Source organism: Ictalurus punctatus, unplaced genomic scaffold, assembly GCF_001660625.3.
Source record: "Ictalurus punctatus breed USDA103 unplaced genomic scaffold, Coco_2.0 Super-Scaffold_100056, whole genome shotgun sequence".
Lineage (NCBI taxonomy): Eukaryota > Metazoa > Chordata > Actinopteri > Siluriformes > Ictaluridae > Ictalurus > Ictalurus punctatus.
In genome coordinates this window covers 2,326,113-2,347,776 of record NW_026521088.1, presented here as the reverse complement: position 1 = coordinate 2,347,776, position 21,664 = coordinate 2,326,113, and the positions used below count along the sequence as shown (strand labels likewise).

Here is a 21,664-nt window from a genome sequence, read left to right as displayed (position 1 = left end):
TCTGACGCAGTCCGTCGCCATGGTGACAGCAGAACAGGTGGGCGTGGCCGACTCCGCCCAGCCGATGAGCCCGAGCCAGGGTCGTGTTGCCGTGGTGATCAGGCCGCCGCTCACACAGGGGATGTTAAAGCACATTGCTGACAAAACAGACTTCTTCAAGGTGAAACGTTAATCTGTCTTCATTTCTTTCATCCCCCTCTCACTCTTTTCTCCTTCCTCTCTTTCCTTTTTTCTTTATCTGTCTCTCTTCCTCTTCTTTTCCACGGTTTCTCCTGCTTTTTAGTAATTGTGTCCTACCTTTTTATTCCCCTACCATGATCTCTCTCTCTTTCATATTTATCATTTTTATTGTTCCTTTTTTGCTCTTTCTTTCTCTCCATTATTTTTTACATTTCTTTTCTTCTCACTTGTTTATTTCGAACTTTTTCTGTCAGTCCCTCATGTAGTGTGTTTGTCTTTCACTTTTTGTTTTCCCTCTTGATTTCTGCTTTTCATTCTTTCTATTTAATTTTCATTCATATCTCTCTCATTCTCTCATTCTCTCTCATTCTCTCTCATCCTCTCTCTCTGTATCATTCTCTCTCATCATCTCTCTCTATCTCTCACTCATAGACACATATATTCTCTCTCTATCATTCTCTCTCTCTCTCCCATCCTCTCTCACACACACATTCTGTCTCTCCTTTTCCTTTACTCTTTGTCATTATTTTATGTCCTTTTTTCCTAATCCATGTTTCTTCTATTGTTTTATTGTAGTGTAATTCAACCTGGTGTTTATAGTATTATCCGAGAGTCTATTGCTGTGGATCTGCTGGTATTAATGCTGCACTCTGTTGTACTCGAGCTCTGAAAGTACAGAACCAGTTTTCCGGCGTTCCGATCTAAAGGCGTTCCGGCTCAGAAATTCTGGTGGATACTCTGAGCAAGGTCATATTTGAGTTTGATTAACATATTAATAAGACCTACATGAATTATTCCTGTGATGCACAGAAAGAAATGATGTATAATCGTCGTCCCCTGTCTTCATCTTTGCTTGTAAAAATGATCCGTTACAGTGATTTTATCACATTACTGAATTTGGGCTAAAATCAGCGGAATTACGTCACAAACCTAAACTTATGACATAAAAGCTACAAGTCATCAAAGTCGAGTTTCATCACACAGAAAATAACGTGAAGGGAATTCTGTTTAGCGTTGACCACATGAGTGCCGCCATGTCATTGTGATCTCAGGTATGTGTACGTGTGTGTGTGAGAGCTCTCAGGACTGTTCTGTCGCACGTCTCCATGAGGGACGTTGTGGTTTTATGAGTTTCAGTACAACGGCTTGCAGCATAAGAGGGGAAACAAAAGGCAAATTCAGTAGTTTGACTGCTTCAGAGTGGTTAATTTGATTCTTGAGAACAAAAGGATGCTGATGAAGGAGGTTTATTTGTATGTCTCAGACATTGGCAGGAGGTGTGAGGTAGCCTCTGGTGCTCTGTGAGCTCTGAGGGACTCTGTAGGGATCGTCTCGGGGAGCAGCGTACTCTGCCATGTTGGGTAAACCAGACAGCACACAGCAGCTCAGACCACGGTGAGAAATCCCCATGTTTTTGATTGCATGCCATTCAGAAGTCTGCTTATCATAACACTCCACTTCATCCATGGAGGTAGAGCCGTTATGTCCTCCAGCAACGAACAGGAGATCGTCCAGCACCTCAATGCCGAAGTTGCTGCGCTGGTTGATCATGGCTGGACCTTGTGTCCACACGTTGGTCTGAGGATTATACACCTCTACATTGCTTATTTGATTAACACCATCATTTCCCCTGACAGCGTAAACCCATCCTCCGTATGCAACCACGCCCAGTCCACGCATTCTGATCATCATGGGGGTGATGAGGGTCCACTCTTCCGTCTGAGGACTGTAATACTCCCCCGTGAACAAACACCTGTTCCCGTCAAACCCTCCGCATATGTACACTTTGCCATTCAGTACTGTAGCGCTAGAGTCACCCCTTGGTTCGTGCATCGGCGCGATCATGCACCACCGATCATTCTCAGGTTCATATCGCTCTACTGTATTCAGATGTTCGAAGCCATCAAATCCTCCCATCGCATAGATACGACTGTCCAGCACACACACGCTCACGTCACACCGGCAAGAGTGCATGGGGTTCACCTGAGCCCAGGTTCTGGTGATGGGGTCAAACCTTCTCACACTGTTGAGGAAATCCACACTGTCGAATCCTCCGATGCAGTACACGAAGCCGTTCAGATACACCGTCCCGTGATAGGCTCGTGGACTCTCGTCGTGTGACGTTGACCCAGCGTGCTGCTCGCGTATCATATGCTTCTATGTTTGTTGTACAAACATTTGTACAGTTGTATTGAGTTGTATTGAGATTCTTGTGGCCATAGCCACCGATGGCCAGCAGAATGGGGCTGGGCAGGCGGAGTCTCTGGAGATCAGAGCTGAGAGAAAGGCTCGGGTTGAGGTCATCGATGCCCATCAGAACTCTGGTGACGATCGGCTTACATGTCATGTCGTCCATCACTAAAACGTTGTTGCTCACATTGTTCATAAGGTAATCGTGTGTCAATAGCCCCAGACGCACCTTAGGCAGTAACACTCCTATGTGCGCTTTCCGTTTCCATGGCGCATGTTTGATCCACTGTAAGATGGCTTCAAACACCACGCTCTCCTGTTTCACGTTCAGTTCGTCCTTCTCGATGATCTCGCTCAGCTGCTCGACCGTCAGATCCAGGAACTCCTTAGAGAGGCGCACCATCTCCTCAAAGTTGTGCAAGATAAACCGGAAGGCCTGCTGCTTCAACTTCTCACAGAAGTAGGAGTGAGCTAAACGACAGATGTTAACGCAGTTCTCGGGACACAGCTGAGCCTTCAGGAACATGCAGCAGTTGTTCAGCAGGCTGTTCACCAACAGACAATCAGCAGCGATCAGCAGCTTAAACACGTTTTTCTCCGTGATGTTAACACGTCTTATATACACGTACTCCGTGATCAGCTCCATTATCTCGGCGGAAACGTTAGGGATGCTGTACCTGAGCTTATCAGGAGGGTACCCGCCGTTGGTGAAGAGAGCCATGAAGTATGGGCTGCAGCTGCACAGGATGATCTTGTGCACGTGGAATTCGGCGCCGTCCACCACGATGACTGCGTCACAGAGCTGCTTCTCTAACCGCAGCTCATTGATGATGTTGCAGGACATCCCATCTACCTTCCTCTCCATTCCCTTCTCTTCTTCCTGTTTACTCATGTTCTGTGCAGGTCAGAGCTACTGAATGTACAACTTTCATCTGAATGTGGATTGTGTTGATGCAGATCAGCTTTTCAACTCGGAATGTTCTGATTCCACATTTCAGAATAATAACAGCTCATGATTCCAAGGTTCCAATTCTAATTTTGTGACCACGGATACATACAGGATGCAGCAAACCTGACAGAAACCTGCAGTACAGGATCAGTCTCTGTGAAATGCTTTAAAAACAGCTTTAAATCCTGCGCATGTCCAAAATGCACAAGTCTGGTGTAAAGAACTGTTTATTTTCCTGTTAAAAAAAACACACCTCCCAGGGTGAATTTCCCAAGTAGAATTAATCCTACATTAAAATGATTAAATATTGATGATGAAATAGTTAATAATGGCTGTATTTTTTATTTATTTGTTTGTTTAATAGCTTTATAGATAGATAGATAGATAGAGAGAGAGAGAGAGAGAGAGAGAGAGAGATGTATGTTTATACAGATAAACATTACCTTTCCAGCTTTTTGGTGAGAAAAGTAATTAAACTTGTCCACTTTAAGTAACCTTTTAAAACATTTAGCTGTTTTACACCAGAAATAAATTCTGAACTGATGACCTCTGCTATAAGTTTTGACGCCATGACATTTTAAATGAAATGCTAATTATGTTCTTTACTTAGTGTGGCCTACGTAGGTTTCATTACAGATATTATTTTATTACAAAAAGTGTCATATGATATTTTATATCATTACACTACACACTCTAAATAACACTTTTTTTCCTGCTAGAGAATTAAGGATGAAGATTTCTAACGTTATATTTGTAACAAGAATAAATATTTGATCCAAAGAGAGGTGTAGAAAGGAACTATTTCTCACTGTTCTGTAAGAATCATGACCACATGTCTTGAAATTATTTATTGCTACGGAGTAAATTTAGATTATTTCCAGGGTAGAGCAGTTTCCCAGGAGGTTAAACTAGTGTTTTATAGAAATTTTGGTTCTTCTTTACCAGTTCAATAGTTTAATCTTTTTAACTGACTACACTTTGATTCATGACTATGTTTTTTGTATATGCCCTAATAAACACGCTGATCTCATAGGATTGTGTCCTGTCTCTTCACCTCTAAACCACACACACACACACACACACACACACACACACACACACACACACACACACACACACACACACACACACACACACACACACACACACACACACACACACACACACACACACACACACACACACGAGAGAGAGAACAGCTTGTTCATATAAGAAAACGAAAATAAGCACAGACCCTCTGCAGACTTCCGCTAAACCGACTCCCCACCTGCTACAATAATGAACAGTATTACATACTTGACATACCTGGAATACCTGAGCTAATGGGACAATACTGTACAACCTATTCATCCCAATCACTAGTTGTGACTCATTGTGAATTTTCATGACCTTCTGTTGATTTCAAATTTTAAATGAAAAAACCTCAGAAAAAAAGGTCAGACTTTTTGACCCCACTGTATATGTTTATGTAGAACATTTGGACAAGTGCACATTTTTAATCTTGATGCCTCTGAACTTAAGTTCACAGCAACTCTTTCAACACTGTCAAATACAACATTCATTCTAAATTGCGCAGTTTTGCTAATAAATTAAAACAATTTATGAATCAAAATAGGGTTGAAAGCTTAAAAAGAATTAAAGCCCCACACCTGAGAATAATAAATAATCTGCTTCATACAAACTCTAATTATTTTTTATTGTTTTGAGAACATAATTTCAGAGCAGATCAAATTAAAACTAAGGCATCTAAGGGAGGTCAAGAAATGTGGAATGTGGAAGCACATGTGACACTACTGACTGTGAAGTTTAGACACTTGTGTGTCAAGAATATATAGTAGACTGGATGGGCATGTGTTTTTATGGTGTGTCGCAGCTGGCATGGATTTAAATGCTGGTTAAAATTAAACCTAGTGTGCAACTGAATAAACCACTTATAAATCTGAACTTTAATAGGGAAAAATCTTATCCCTTGGGTAATACATGTCCATTTTTGGACCAAAATGGATTTGAAAATCACATTGTGTAGATTCTGTACATCATAACTCCTTCTGCACCATTCCACACACATTAGCACAGAGCATTTATTTATGTCCACAAAAATAGCAAGAGAGTTCAAGAGTGAATTCTTTTAATCCGCCCAACAAAAAAACATCATTCTAGTGTTAACCAGCAAATTATACCTGCAATAACATGAAAATAGAACCCTTTATGTACAGTAATTATATATACACTATTTTTTTTATGGCTGTAGGACAACTGCTGCAGTGTCATCGCTCCATTATTAGAAAGATATTACCTCTCGCCAGTGTATGGTCTGGAATTTCACTATTGGCTTCATCGGAAACCTAGTGCAGGTCCTAGGCTATATATTTTGCCTCCCTGCTTGGAAGTCCACAAACTTGTACCTGTTTAACCTGTCTGTGTCTCTTCTCATCTACCTGTGTACTTTACCTGAGCTGTCCTATAACTACGCTTACAACCAGAAGAAATTCAGTACTTCACTATGCATGGTCAATCGCTACATCCTCCATGTGAACTTGTACTCTAGCATCCTTTTCATGATGCCTGTAAGTGTGGACCAGTTCTTGTTGCATGTCACCCACAGCGAGAACACATCCTGTTGACACTCAAGGCCTCATTGTGCATCACCATACTGAACTGGATCTTGGTAAATGCTCAAATTGCTCCCCTCATAGACTTCATTATCCAGGACTTGGAGGAAAATGGCTGGACAGTGTGTTGTGATTTTGCAAGCGTCAGAGTGGCCAGAGTTATTCTGATTTACAGCATAGTGCTCAAAATAACTGGATATGTGATGCCCCTGGTGGGTTTGTTTCTATCATCACAAAGCATGGTTTCTGTTCTCATGAAAAGAGAGGAAATGCATGCGACATCCTTCCAAAGGCCAGTAAGAATCGTGGGACTGTGGCAATCATGTTTCTGGTGCTCTACACACCCATCCATATAATGAGGATTGTGCGCATTGCCTCTCGGCTTCCTGAATTAAATTTGTCACCGTGCATCGTAGACTACATCGATTCGGTTTTCGCAGTGACACGGCTAATTGCATAGGCTCAGTGTCATCTTCCCAGTATTTTACTTCCTCATGACAGACAGCTTTAAGGAAGCACTGCAAGACAAGTGGAGGCAGCTTAAAAGGATGCTAATGGTTGCACTACAAGCAAGTATGACCTATCAAGAAAAGACAGCACTGATAACAATTGCCTTGCTTTGAAATCTGACTGTTGTGAATATTTATTCACAGTTGGCTGGCAAATTAAATCAAAAGCCGATATAAAGTGTCTTAGTAGAACATTGCCAAAAACATTTTCAGTACACCTTGGTGTTTTAAGTATTAAAATGTAAATCATATGCTATAATCAAATCAAATCAAATAATCAAGTAATCAAATCGCAATGCAACTGCCAGTGTTAGACACTGCTTATTACCATCATCAAAACAAATGAAGTAAATCTCTTCTATAAGAATAATGCTTCAGTACAGTTCTAGAGACTTGTAAAATCTACACCAAGGTGTACTGAAAATGTTTTTGGCAACCGGGTACTCCCATTTCCTTCCCCAGTTCAAAGACACGCATGGTAGGCTGATTGGCGTGTCTAAAGTGTCTGTAGTGTATAAATGGGTGTGTGAATGTGCCCTGCGATGGACTGGCACCCTGTCCAGTGTGTACTCTGGCTTGTGCCCGATGCTCCCTGGGATAGGCTCCAGGTTCCCCCGCGCCCTGAAAAGGAGTAAGCAGGGGAAGATGGATGGAATTCCTATTTTAAAATTAAAATAGACATGTACTGTAGAGTTATTTGCAGACATCTTCCTGTAGGTGGAGCTATTGTCTCAGCAGTAAAGTATTATTATTCCACCAGAACATATGTAGTTACTACTAAACTACGAATAAAAATATGGAGTTTCTTCAATATGATAGTATTTTCAATAGTTATTTATATAATTTTTTCCTCCAGTGGAATTCTGTGCAAGAATGCGATAAAAATAACAAAATAAGGGCTACTAATTAATAAAAAACTGGAAGGACAAGCATTAAGAAGTACATTTCTAAAACAAATTTTATGGGATGAAATAAAGCTTATGTATAGTAAAGTTTGCAATTAACCCTGCAAGGAATTGACCTTGTTGAGCTTTGTGAAAGCTACGTGGCATTTCAAATATTTTACCATTTTGTTCTGTCGTTGTTGTGTTTGCATTTCTAACTACAAATTTTTCTCTATACACAAGGAACAAAATGGAAGCGCTTGTTTTTCAATGACCTCTAAACCACTTCATCCTTGCTGCCCTCTGTTCCTGTGATATTCATGATGGAATTGGCATTAAAACAACTCATTCCAGTCTGACACCATTTGTAATTCTTGGTGTGTGCAAGCAGAAGCTTCATTCATGGTGCTTGAACAGGCAGAGTAACAAAGCAGTGCATTCAGGTCCACAGAGGGTCTGTCCAGAACAAGACCACAGTAATATTCTGTTACATTTTCACTGGCCATGCACACAGTAAACAGGGACATCAACTATCTTAATGGGTCGGAATGGTTTAAACTCTGTTGCCCCAGAAAACAGTATGTGGTTTATCCCAAATGTGTGGATATCTTCCACCATAGTTTGACACAATATGTATCAGGTCTAAAAGCTACCTTCTGGAGAAAAAGCTACATACCTGTATAGTGAACACAATCTTGAGAATCAACGTCACATCACCTTACACTAGAACATGAAAGAAGTTTGTTTGAAATCTTTGCAGATTGTATTAAAAATAAAAAACAAAAAATCAAAAAATAAATGTACATAAGTATTCAATTAATGCAGCTAGCCTCCCCTGTCCCACCAAGACTCATTGGCTCCTGGAGAGAAAGAAAACACCCGTTAACCCAAAATTGCACAAACACACTAAACGATAAACAAAGAAAGAAAAGCAAAGAGTATTAGACACCCTGGTGTGGTGGCTATAACACCCAGACCCACTGACACCACCACATGAAATGGAGGAAGTTAACAGCACCCAAACAGAACCAGAATTATGGTAAACAATACAAAATGGAAAATAAAGCCACTATAACATGGAGACAATAAAGCATAGCATACACCCCATCAATAGTAAAGTGGTTATATGGGAAAACAAACCTGAAAGAACAGGTTTGAAGCTGGAAAACACTGATTTACCAAATAGTGTCTCACACTACATGTGGTTACAGAACATAAACCAAACATGCATCCAAAACTAAAGTCAACAAAAACAACAGCACAATGAAAAAATAGAAAAAGAAAAGACTAGAGCAAAACAATAAGTAAAACAAAGAAAATAACGGTAAAGCAAAACAGTTTAGAAAATGACCGTAAAGCAACACAATGAAGTAAAACAAAACAAGAAACCGATCAAGCAAAACAGGAGCGGCGTCACATGTAGCGTCTTCAGCTAGGGATTGGCCTTAGAAAAGATTTAGATGCTCAATTCACCACTCTCACCTTAACAAAAAGATCAAAGTCAAACTAAATCTACCAAGTCCCAATGTCAAAAGGGAGCGGTGCACTTACCATTGGGTTGAACAAACACCAGACAGGAAGTGGTATGATTACTCACAGGTACCGTGGCTCAACATACATATCCGGTTCCGGTGACAGGGTACGCTGGCGTGTTTTGCTGCCGCTCATGTTACCGTTTGGTTTGTTTTTGTTTGTTATTTTAAGTAATATTTTTTTAAAATAACTGCAAGTTTTTTAAGTTATATTGTTTTTAGTGGAAGTGGAAGACTATCGATCAGACAGCTTTCTCCAATTCTCTTGTTTCCACCGTAAGCGATCTACATCCCTCATTGCTGGAGGAGAAAGTTCTACAGTTAAATTCTGCTCTTGCTGCTAATCTTGACACTGTTCCTCCTCTAAGGTCATGTAAGGTCACATTCGCCCGCTCTGCTCCCTGGTATAATGACAATCTGCGCTCTGAATGTCTACTATCAAGAGTGGAAGGATAGTAATAGAAACTGAAAGATCCTCTTACTTCTCTCAGGATATTGTAAATAATCAAAATAATCCCAGACACTTGTTACAAACCATAATCAGATTGCTTCAAGTTAATGTTGTTACCACTTTGCCTATTTCTCAGCAGCTTTGTGATTCTTTTCTTTGGTTTTTTAATTCTAAGATTGCTAATGTTAACAAAGAACTTTCTGTCACACCTGACTCTGCCTCTTCACTCCTTCATCCATCTAGGTTCACTGGTGTTTCTTTCACTCATTTCTCACTGCTTGATTCTGAGCCTCTCACAAGGGAGCAATCCAGCATGAAATCAACCACTTGCTTGCTGGATCCAATTTCCACGAACCTATTTAAATCATGCTTCGATGTTTGGTGCTCTGCTATCCTCAGCATTATAAATGAATCACTGGAGACTGGGGTCATTCCAGCAGTACTAAAGACTGCTGCTGTTACACCTGTACCAAAGAAAGAAAATGTTTCCGTGGATGATTTAACAATTTTCGTCCCATCTCAAATCGTCTGTTTTTGGCAAAAATACTTTAGCGTGTTGTTGCCTCTCAACTATGTAATCATCTTACAATTAATAACCTCTTTGAACCCCTTCAGTCAGGTTTTCGTAAATTTCACAGCACTGAAACGGCGTTGGTCAAAGTCACCAATGACTTGTTGATGGTCTGATTCCGGAGCTACTTCCATTCTTATTCTTCTTGATCTTAGAGCTGCCTTCGATACTGTGGATCATGGTCTTTTCCTTACCAGCCTTGAAAGTGTTTTTGGTGTGTCTGGGACAGTTTTAAACTGGTTTAAATCCTATTTTACTGACCATTGCCAGTTTCTTTCTGTGCATGGCTACAGGTCTGACACTAGCTCTGTGCTCACTGGTTCCTCAGGGTTCAGTTTTAGTCCCTCTACTTTTCAATATTTATCTATCTCCACTTAGGCATCTGCTGCATTCGCTCGGCCTCACTTTTTATCACAATTATCACTTTTATGCTGATGATACCTAAATCTCCATTCACTCAAAATCTGGTGAAAACCTTGATATTTGTTATCTTTCTGATTGTATTTCTGAAATAAAAACATGGATGAATAATAAATTTCTGTGTCTGAACAGCGGAAAAACTGAAGTTGTGCTTATAGTTTCCCGTCATCACATTCGCAAAGCGGCTCCACTGTCTTTGTTTGTTGATAGCTCTGTTCTAGAGACCCAAAGTAAAATGAGGAACCTTGGAGTGATTTTTGATACCAGCCTCACATTTGATTTTTTTGTTCAGAGCACTGTGAAGACATCCTTTTTTCACCTCAGAAATACAGCTAGACTGTGCCCAATGCTAAACTTCTCTGCAGCTGAAAATCTGATTAACTCAGTGTTGTCACCTGGCTGGATTACTGTAATGCCGTTTTAGCCGGAGTGTCTAAATCCACAATCAATAAATTGCAATATGTTCAAAACTCTGCTGCCCGCATCCTGACGGGAACCAGGAAATGTGACCATATTACTCCTGTTTTGATGTCCTTACACTGGCTCCCAGTCAGGTTCCGTGTCGATTTTAAGATCATGTTGTTGACATACAAGGCACTACATTTATTGTTCTGTGTACTGCTTATTTTGTGAACAGCACTTAGAGAAGCTGCTTTTAAAGGCGCTTTATAAAACAAAGTATTATTATTATTATATACATATACATAGACATCTACATACACATATCATTCAGCCACCGGATAATGTCACGATCACTGAACGCGATCTCCGGCGCCAACTCACCACAATGCACACACCACCAGTGCTGCTCTAAGACTATAAATCAACAAATTAGCCTTGAGATGTTCACCTCATTACAGCGTGAGCAAAGCCTGAACGTACCTGAACGTTCCAGGAACCGGAAATGCCAGGGGAGTGATGAACTGCGAATCAGCAAGGCACTTAAATCATGTATACACTGCAGTTGTGGAACAAACATGATAAATTCATTAGGTACTCCACTGGGCAAGTAAAATTATTTACGCTTTTATTTTGATCAGAGTTTCCCACATAACTGCATGTTCCTGATTCTTCTGTTTGGCAAAATGTGCTATGTGCAATGCAGCAGGCTGAGACTCAGAACCAGCGTTCACACACACATACAATTATAAGGTTTGTGAATGTGTGTGTGTGTGTGTGTGTGTGAGTGAGAAAGAGAGAGAGAGAGAGAGAGACCTTGACAGCTGTTGCTCTCGGTGTTCATGGTGAATCCTGATGGACAGCTGCAGCTAAGCCCTCCATGATGTTAATGCAGGACTGAGAACATAGAGAATCTGACACACACACTCATCCTCGTCTGAAACGCAACATCATATAAAAACACATCAATACACAAACTAACACCCTAATTATACTCGATTTTAACTGTACATAGGCTTTTGGCAGATATCTGCTGTGCGTATCCTACAGTTATTTTGAGAGTCGTATCTGCACGTAGCTTGGAAATAATTGAGATGCTCCTGCATGGTGCAGTACCAACGTATGAGGGGATGACTGTATATAGTTGCTATAACGTGAGTGAGAACAGGAACTAACTTCTTTCACTGCTGTTCCACATGTAACTATAAACAAGGAGGATCTGCAAATCCTAGACAATTATCATACCCTACTTACCTAATCCCAATCCTAAACCTTAATCGTACGCCCTGAACATTAATCCCAATTCTAAACCCTAATCCCAATCCTAAACCTTAACCGTACGCCCTGAACATTAATCCCAATTCTAAACCCTAATCCCAATCCTAAACCTTAACCGTATGCCCTGAACATTAATCCCAATTCTAAACCCTAATTCCAATCCTAAATCTTAACCGTATGCCCTGAACATTAATCCCAATTCTAAACCCTAATCCCAATCCTAAACCTTAACCCGTATGCCCTGAACATTAATCCCAATTCTAAACCCTAATCCCAATCCTAAACCTTAATCGTACACCCTGAACATTAATCCCAATTCCAAACCCTAATCCCAGTCTTAAACCTTAATCATGCAGCCTGAACATTAATCCCAATTCTAAACCTTAATCCTGAAACCTAATCGTACGCCCTGAACATTAATTCCAATTCTAAACCCTAATCCCAATCCTAAACCTTAATCGTACTCCCATCCCAATTCCAAACCCTAATCCCAATCCTAAACCTTAATCATACGCCCATCCCAATTCCAAACCCTAATCCCAATCTTAAACCTTAATCGTCCGCCCTGAACATTAATCCCAATTCTAAACCCTAATCCCAAACCCTGAACATTAATCCCAATCCTAAACCTTAATCCCAATTCTAAACCCTAATCCCAATCCTAAACCTTAATCCCAATTCTAAACCCTAATCCCAATCCTGAACCTTAATCACATTCCTAAACACTAAACTGTTATCCCAATCCTAAACCCTAACTCTCCTACACTACAATATCAGCTACTTTAGTTGTAGTTTAAAATACATGACATGACAACATAATTTAATTTATTTGATCAGAAATCATTAAAAAGTATTTACCAGCACAGTAAAATGCTTCATCCAGAATCCTTCTGGGCATTTCTCTCCCTCATCATCTACACAAAATAAAACACGCATGCCCTGATCTATTTTATAATTATGTGGCAAAACTGAAGCTTTTTTACAGAATTATTTTGGACTTTTACTGACGTTCCAGACATGGTGTATGTCGTTCCTCCTGCTCAGCCCCGAACATGACCATGATGAAATTGATGGACTTTGTGAGTATAGTCATTAGTATTGTTGTATGGTTGTGATGTGAGTATTGTCATTAGTATTGTTGTATGGTTGTGATGACCTGGCAGTGATAATGTGGCTGTGATGTGAAAGTACAGCCTGAAGTTGAGCATGCTGTAGGAGCTGCTGATGTCTGACAGATTTGCTTCAGTAGTGGAGCGAAACATTTCACTGATCCATCAAACTCCAGCGAGTGATTACAGTGCAGAGTCAGCACCGAGCTGACACCCTGCTGAAAAGAATTCTGGGTAGACCAGGAGTAAATCTGACCAGAGCCAACTTGCACATACGTCTCATCAAACTCCTAGAAACAAGGAGTTTTACCCAAGATGATCTTTATTCCACACATCTGATTAATGTTATTAATGCATCGATGATTAATGTAAAGTTCTAATGAAGCGTAAATTAAGACCTGCTGATGTAGCACTGGGGATAAAAACACTGCAGGAATAAATGCATTAATGACCACATCGACTAGCAAAACTCCCTCTGCATCCACACCTCTCACCACATGGGTTATTCTTAAGATCTCTCCTACACACACACACACACCCACACACACACACACACACACACACACACACACACACACACACACACACAGAGACAGCTTTAGTCCTATTACAGTTTATTTATTTTTACGTCTCTGGTGTATGTAAATACATTCTGACCCTGTCTGGAAAAGTTACCTGTGTGAAACTCCAGTTAGGATTCTTGTCTGAAATTCCTGCGGCTGATGGTGAAGCCGTTCATCATTCCTGCTGATACATGAACAGCCGTCCAGTACACCGGAGTCAAAGCAGATACAACAACTTTCAGCAAAGGACCTGCATGCACATTAACACACACGCACACACACATAGAGGAACTCATTAACCCTTACTTGTTAATTCTCCTTCGTCCTCCTGAGCTCTTCTACTCTCTTTGTATTATCTTTCATAGCATCGTTTTCTCAGATTCACACATCAGTGGCTCAGGTACCAGATTCCTGAGTCTGTGTGAGTACGACTCAACCTCAGTAGAGGATTAGACTTCACTGATCTGATCTCAGCAAGTCTCGCCACTTTTACCTGCCAATTTTCGCTAATCTTTATACTGTACATTTATACCTCTGTGTGTGTGTGTGTGTGTGTGAGTGCGTGTGTGTGTGTGTGTGTGTGTGTGTGTGTGTATGAGTGTGTGTGTGAAACCACATGGTGTCAGAGAGGCAGGCAAACCTTGAAAGAATCTGTTTCTCTATACCATCTCACACACACACACAAACCTGTTATAACTGCCAGTGTCTCACGTGTCTCTCATGCGTGTCTCACGCATCTGCTATCAGCTGTTAAAACAGTGTAAACAAAGCATTATCCTGCAGACATCTTTACAAACCGCTGTGGTGTGTCCCAAGTAGTGTAAGGGAGTGTTTATGCTGGAGGTTTGTTGTTATTTTTACCTGACTAACTGATAGCAGGGGTTCACCTGTCAACTGTAGTGTTCATATTTGGAAAAAAAAACCCTGCTGTAAATGTATATTAATCGAAATGTTCTATGAAAATAACAGGAATTTTCTGTAAAGATATTACAGTACTTCAGTGTGAATATGTTGTACACTTCCATCCATCCATCTTCTACAGCTTACTCCTTATCAGGGTCACGGGGAACCTGGAACCTATCCCAGGAAGCATCGGGCACAAGGCGGGGTACACCCTGGACAGGGTGCCAGTTCATCGCAGGGCACAATCACACACACCCATTCATACTCAACACGCCAATCAGCCTACCATGCATGTACCAAGCACAGGGAGAACATGCAAACTCCGTACACACATGGCCCCGGCGGTAATCGAACCCCGGACCTGAAGGACCTGATACCCTGGAGGTGTGAGATGAAAGTGCTAACCACTAATATATATATATATGTATATATGTATATATATATATATATATATATATATATATATATATATATATATATATATACGTATATATATATATATGTATATATGTATATATATGTATATATATATATATATATGTATATTTATATGTATAGATATATATGTATATATATATATATATATATATATATATGTATATATATATATATATATATATATATATATATATATATATATATATATATATATATATATATATATATATATCATCAGTGACTGGAAGTCTTTACATTTGGAGAAAAAGGTGTTTTGTTTATACATAAGCTGGTGATTAACAATGATGACATGGACATTTATTTGTACATGGCAAATGTAGGCCATTTTATTTTGTATATTTTAGATGAATTTAAGATGTGTGTGTGTGTGTGTGTGTGTGTGTGTGTGTGTGTGAGTGAGTGTGTGTGTGTGAGAGAGAGACTCACCCACACTGGGAGGAACGTTCTCCATGTGAACCTCCAGTATGCTGCATCTGCTCTGAGTTCTCACTGATGTTCACTACAAGGAAAGACACACCAAACTCACGATCATTCACCATCCCGATCACACTGGCACGAGCCCTACGGAGAGAGTCTCCTACAGACAGACAGATTCCAAGGACAGACAAAGAGCAAGATACAGAGAGAATGAGTATGTATGAATATGACTGTATTTTTTTCTATTTGTTTAATTTATTAAGGTTTTTTTTTTTAAACAAACAAATAAATAATCTGAACATAAGGATGTCTGGCACTGCCTGGACTCAACATCTGAACCCTCACATGCTGCTCCCCCTTTGGTTGGTTTTGAGTTGTTGCAAAATCTGATTCACTGTTGGAGGCCACACCCACATGTGACACTGCATGGCTCCCACAGCTCCCAGTGAGAGTAACCGCCTGCAACTGCAACACAAATATTAACAGTGGTGGACTAAACTGATTACTGATTAACCTTACTGATTACTGATTAATATTTGTGTTACGACTATTACATTCGTAATCAGTTAAATAAGCATATTTAACTGATTACGAATGTAATAGTCGTAACACAAATATCAAAAAGCAGTGATAACGATAAACATTTCACCCTGTACTTTCAGAGATATCATCCTCCCATCTCATTTTCAGCAACACACAGATACTCTCCTGAATCCCTGCTCTGACAAACACACACACACACACACACACACACACACACACACACACACACACACACACACACACACACACTAAATATCATTATGCAGCTGCAGCAGGTGGCCATCTTTAAACCAGCACAACACCGGAGCTGGAGTTCCTCTAACAGAACAATCCAACACAATTACAGCACCATGAGAGACAAACTGAGACACATGGCCATCTACTTTCAGAACTGGAGGCTCTATAGTGAGAGAGACAGAGGCAGAGACAGAGAGTGATACAATGAAACAAGAGAGAGAGAGACACACACACACACACAGATAGAGTGAAAGAGAGAGTGTAAAACAGACCTGTATTTAAAACTCACCTGTGATATGGATGAATGCTAAAGCTCGAACAGAGCCGACGCTGATCTCCACTGTACACATGTACAATCCCGAATCCCTCACTGTTACATTCCCAATCATCAGCAAACTCTGACCCGCTTCTTCCACACTGAAACCGGACCAAGAGGGGCAGGGAAAATCACACACACACATATCAGTCCTTGTGTGTGTGTGTGTGTGTGTGTGTGTGTGTGTGTGTGTGTGTGTGTGTGTGTGTGTGTGTGTGTGTGTGTGTGTGCACTGACATATGTGTATGTACATCCTTTAAACCCTTTAAGCCTATCTGTATAGGGACGATTGTTAACATTCCAGGTGATGACAGGGGGAGGGGTTGAGTGGGCGTGGCAGGTGAGGGTCAGATTTTGCCCCACCCTCAGTGTCATGTCGCTCAGTGACTCCTTAAACTCCGGCCTCATGTTAACAGACAGATGGACTTTGTGATGTGCAGAACCTGCTGCATTCATGGCCACACAGGTGAGCACACCTGCATCAGAGGGCTGATAAAGGGGAGCCTGAAGAGTTACAGCTTAGTATCACAAATTCACTCAAGAGTCAAACATTGTGTGTGTGTGTGTGTGTGTGTGTGTGTGTGTGTGTGTGTGTGTGTGTGTGTGTGTGTGTGTGTGTGTGTGTGTGTGTGTGTGTGTGTGTGTGTGTGTGTGTGTGTGTGTGTGTGTGTGCGAGTGCTGAAATGGGTTCTCTCAATGATTAGCTCTCCTGTATTCAGGACAGTAAATTTTCCCCGCAGGTTCTGGTCTCCGTTTTTCTCCCTGTCAATTTTGGGTTCTGGAACTCCTTGAGCTGATCAAAGCAGCAGACTCTGGAAGCCCTGGATGACGGACACTTCAGATTGACCAACAGGAATTGTGGGCGGGACTTAAAAAGTCAAAACATAGCAACATTTACCACCAAAATATCTCAGCAGTTTTACAGAGAAACACACTGTGTGTGTGTGTGTGTGTGTGTGGGTGTGTGTTCTGACCATGCAGAATCACTGTGATGTCATGGCTCGCTCTCCCTTCGCTGTTCAGGGCTGTGCACATGAAAATCAGGGCATGTTCAAGTTGTGCATTTTTAATGTGCAGTGTTCCATTCTTGAAGGTCAATAGGTTGACTCCGCCCCTCACAGAACCACCCAATTTGTGCCATTACAGCTCGGGCTCCGGCAGTCCAATCGCTGAATATGGCACACTGACAGACTCGCCAACACCGAGTGTGTATTCATCATGAGGTACAGAAATGACAGGAGGAACTGTAGAGAAACACAAATACACAAACAAACACACTTTAGTGCACAGTGAGACCTCCGAGAGGGGGAGGAGCCATGCACAGGCTTTTATATACAAATAGAAAAACTATTAAATTCAATCAAATTTTATTTATACATCCCTTTAACACTGGACATAGTCAAAAAGCAGCTTTAAATAAATCTGCATAGAGATTTAACCACAACATAATTTATACATAGTACACTACATTTACATATTACATTTATGAGGTACCTTGGGTAAATAAGTTATGAGAGAGATATAATGTACCCTTAGTTTTGACAAGTATAGGTCAAAGGTCAAAAAGATACACATTCTAACTCTCTATATCTAGATCAAAGGTCATGATCATAAAAATATATATAGTTATGTTAAATCTGGATCACATCCATTCGTGACACAAACGTTACCATACCTGGTACGGCCATGTGTTTTCCACCCCACACACGTTGCACACATGGTCTTTCTAACACTCTGTGGTAGGTCATAAAATATATCTAGTTATGTTAAATCTGGATCACATCCATTCCTGACACAAACATTACTAGTTATGTTAAATCGGGATCCCATCCATTCGTGACAGAAACGTTACCACACATCCAAACAAAAATATGACACACACAAACACACTTTATTTCACATTATTTAAAAGGAATTTAAGTGTTATGTACTAAATGACCATAATTATGAACACAATTGTTAAGTTGACAATCATTTTTAAAATTACGTTTCTCCATTTAGATTGTCTGCAGTAGAATGCAGTCTTTTAAACCAGGAAAAATGACTGCCTTTAAGTTTTATAACAATAGTAAGTAAAATCCAGTGATTTACATTACAAATCTCATACGTAACATCTCTGCAGTATTTATAGACGTTAAAGCACTGAATGAAATGAGCAATATAGACAAAAAATAAACACTCTGTGTCTACTACTTTTATCTCTCTCATAGAACTATCCACAGTCCAAAGGCTGTGGAGCTGGAAGGCTACGTGTGCGAATGACAAAAGATTTTAAAAAATAAAATAAAAAATGTATCAATACATGAAATTAGGTTACACAATGTAGTTGAGGTTTACATGAATAAGCAGAAATGTAATCATGCTTATCTTTCCTATAGCACAATTGAAAAGCCCTCTCTAGATGAACAGATTTGTCAAATGAAACTTTTTCCTTCTTATCCACTGCTACGGTAAACTAAAGAGTAGATATTCAAATGACACTGCTAAATATGACTAGCATTAGCTACGTGTACTAGTGCAAAATAGTCCATCAAATGTATTAGCAGGTGTAGCCTATACACGAGTCCACTACTGGTCATATCACTATTGAGAACATGCCCCAAATTCATTGCTTTAGTAGAATTTAATGGTAAGTGAAATGATAATCACATTGTAATGTCCTTAGTATTTGTTCAGTCTACAGGTCCTCTAACACTCTGTTAAATGACTAAATGTAAATGTACTACAACGTAAATTTTGTTTTAAATCAATTAACACAGAAATTACACACAATATTAAGATGATGTAATTATCCACATTATTATGTCAACACCACTCATCAAAATAATGTGTACAACTTTAAATATTTAATTAATTCAATAAATTAGAATTTTTATCTTGCAACCACACATTAAATTTAGATTGTGGGGGTTTGTTTTGTATCTCTCCGCTGTTAGAAAATACACAATGGTTGAATGTGAACATAAATGAGCAGAATGTAAGCTTGTGAAATAAATGAAACTTTATTGATTGCACTTTTGAGAAAATGGCATGACTTTGAATAAAAATTTACTGAAATAAATACTCTTGAACATTGATATACCCGAAGAAAAAAAAAAATTAAATAAATAATAATAATAATTTTTTACATACTTTCTAAATAGGTCCCTTTAGGAGGTAAACTTTTTAAAGACGGTGTTTTATAAGAAATGCGCGTATTACATGTCTTCTAAACCTAACCCTTTAGGATGTAAAATGTTTAAAGTGCTGCTTAAAAGAATCGAGAGTTTTGTTTAAACTAGAAGACACATTTTCCGGGGCGATGTCTTGTAGACCTATACACACTGTCCTACATGTGTTTTCCCGGGGTGACAGTGCTGTAGATAGTATAAATTTTACATTTATGAGCTCTGGTGACAGTGTCTGAAGTGTGTGTGTGTATGTGGGTGTGTGGGTGTGCGTGCGTGTGTGTGTGGGGTGTGTTAGAGAGAGAGAGAGAGAGAGATAGAGAGAGAGAGAGAGAGAGAGAGAGAGAGAGAGTGTCATGTGTTTCCTGGGGGTTTGCTGACCAGAATACTTACAGTGTGTTTATGTTAATGAATTAAGGGACGAGTCGTGTGTTTTAGGGTTTAACGATCCCTACCAATGTGTACATTTGTGGTTTAAGTGAATCTTTGTTGTGAAATTACTTCTGTGGTAATTATCAGTTTGTGTAACTAATCTATCAGAAAATACTAGACCTGGTGACTGAATGTGGTAGATGTATTAGAATTTTGGACATGTTATGCATGTGTAGCTCCCTATGTGTATGATCTATGTGTAATCCTTCTGTCAAGAAATGAACAGACTGAGGTTTGTGAAATAATTGAACTGTTTATTGGCTACGTTGTTGAGAAAAACACTGTGATGTGTAAAACATTTCTACAGTCCTTCAAGGCTGTATGATATCGTTGTTCTCTTTTACTGAAAGAAAGGTCAAAACCATCGGTGTTATTCGTTGTGGAGACTGAAGTGACAATATGTCTGAAGAAAATGAAAATATGTATTACATATCCTACCTTCTAACCAGGTTATTTTAAGGGTGAAAAAACATTTTTTAAAGATGGTGTTTTAAAAGAGTCGTGCATTTTGTTTAAACTATAAACAAGATTTCAGAAAATGGTCCGCCAACGAGGATACTTACACAGAACTATCGCTAAATACATAAGCTTTTGTCTATGCTTTGACATCCCATGTCCCAGCAGTACATTTATGACCTCTGATGACCATGTGGGTGTGTGGGGGTGGGTGTGTGTGAGAGACACACAGGTGTTCTTTCGGGGGTTTTGCTGACCAGAATTCTTACAAATGTGTTTGTTAATGAATTAAAGGGAGTCGTGTGTCTCAGTGTTAAAATAATGGTTAAGATGTTGTAGTTAAAACACAGAAGAAACTCTGCAACTATCTGCTACAATGTCTGCTCCGAGAAATCCTAATACCCTTAGAAGATTGCTGTGTATTCACCAACAAGAGGACCTGTTGAAATGAGAGAGGACCTGACTTTTGCTACAAAAAAAATAAAAAAACCAAGAGGTTAGATTGACAAATTATTAATGAAAGTAATGTAAAGACGTTGTTATTTAACCCTGAGCAGGGCGTCAACAACTCCAAAGATCCTGTCTTAAGTCAGAGGGTTTAGTTAGGAGATAGAAAAACATTTAAAGTCTTTGTTGATCAGTTACCAACTCATACTTTATAATAATTTGTTTAGGAGCATCTGAATCTGGCAAATAACTTTTATTGCATTTAGGCATACAATAAAAGTTAATAAACAAATTAGGAAGAAATGACTTGTACACTACTGCTGCGGATGTTAAGTCAAACCATTTTGTTCAAACTCAGCATGACCCATAGAGAAGCAGAAACCTATGGCACCTTATGAATACCATGTGAAGGATTACGTTGACTCGTCCCTTACAGTTACAAAGACATGTCCTTGTGCAGGATCACCTTCGCACCAGCATCGATCCCCTCTTCTCCCATTTCAATGTATAAGAAAAGGCAAAAAGTAATATAAGATATATAAGAATATATTTATAAAATATAACACATTATGAGGAAGAAACATAAAATATTATTTAACAAGGTCTGCTGTTCAGCCCTCTTAACTGTAAGAGCATCATC

At 39.7% G+C, this 21,664-nt stretch overlaps 1 protein-coding gene and 1 pseudogene across 1 annotated transcript in view; one reads left to right on the top strand and one right to left on the bottom strand.

Moving 5' to 3' along the window:
* The window catches only part of LOC108261599 (NACHT, LRR and PYD domains-containing protein 3), a 619,868-nt gene that overhangs the window by 219,474 nt on the left and 378,730 nt on the right, over window positions 1–21,664 (top strand). The gene's annotated exons all lie outside the window — the stretch shown is intronic.
* Window positions 33–3,846, bottom strand: LOC108261194 (kelch-like protein 10; annotated as a pseudogene).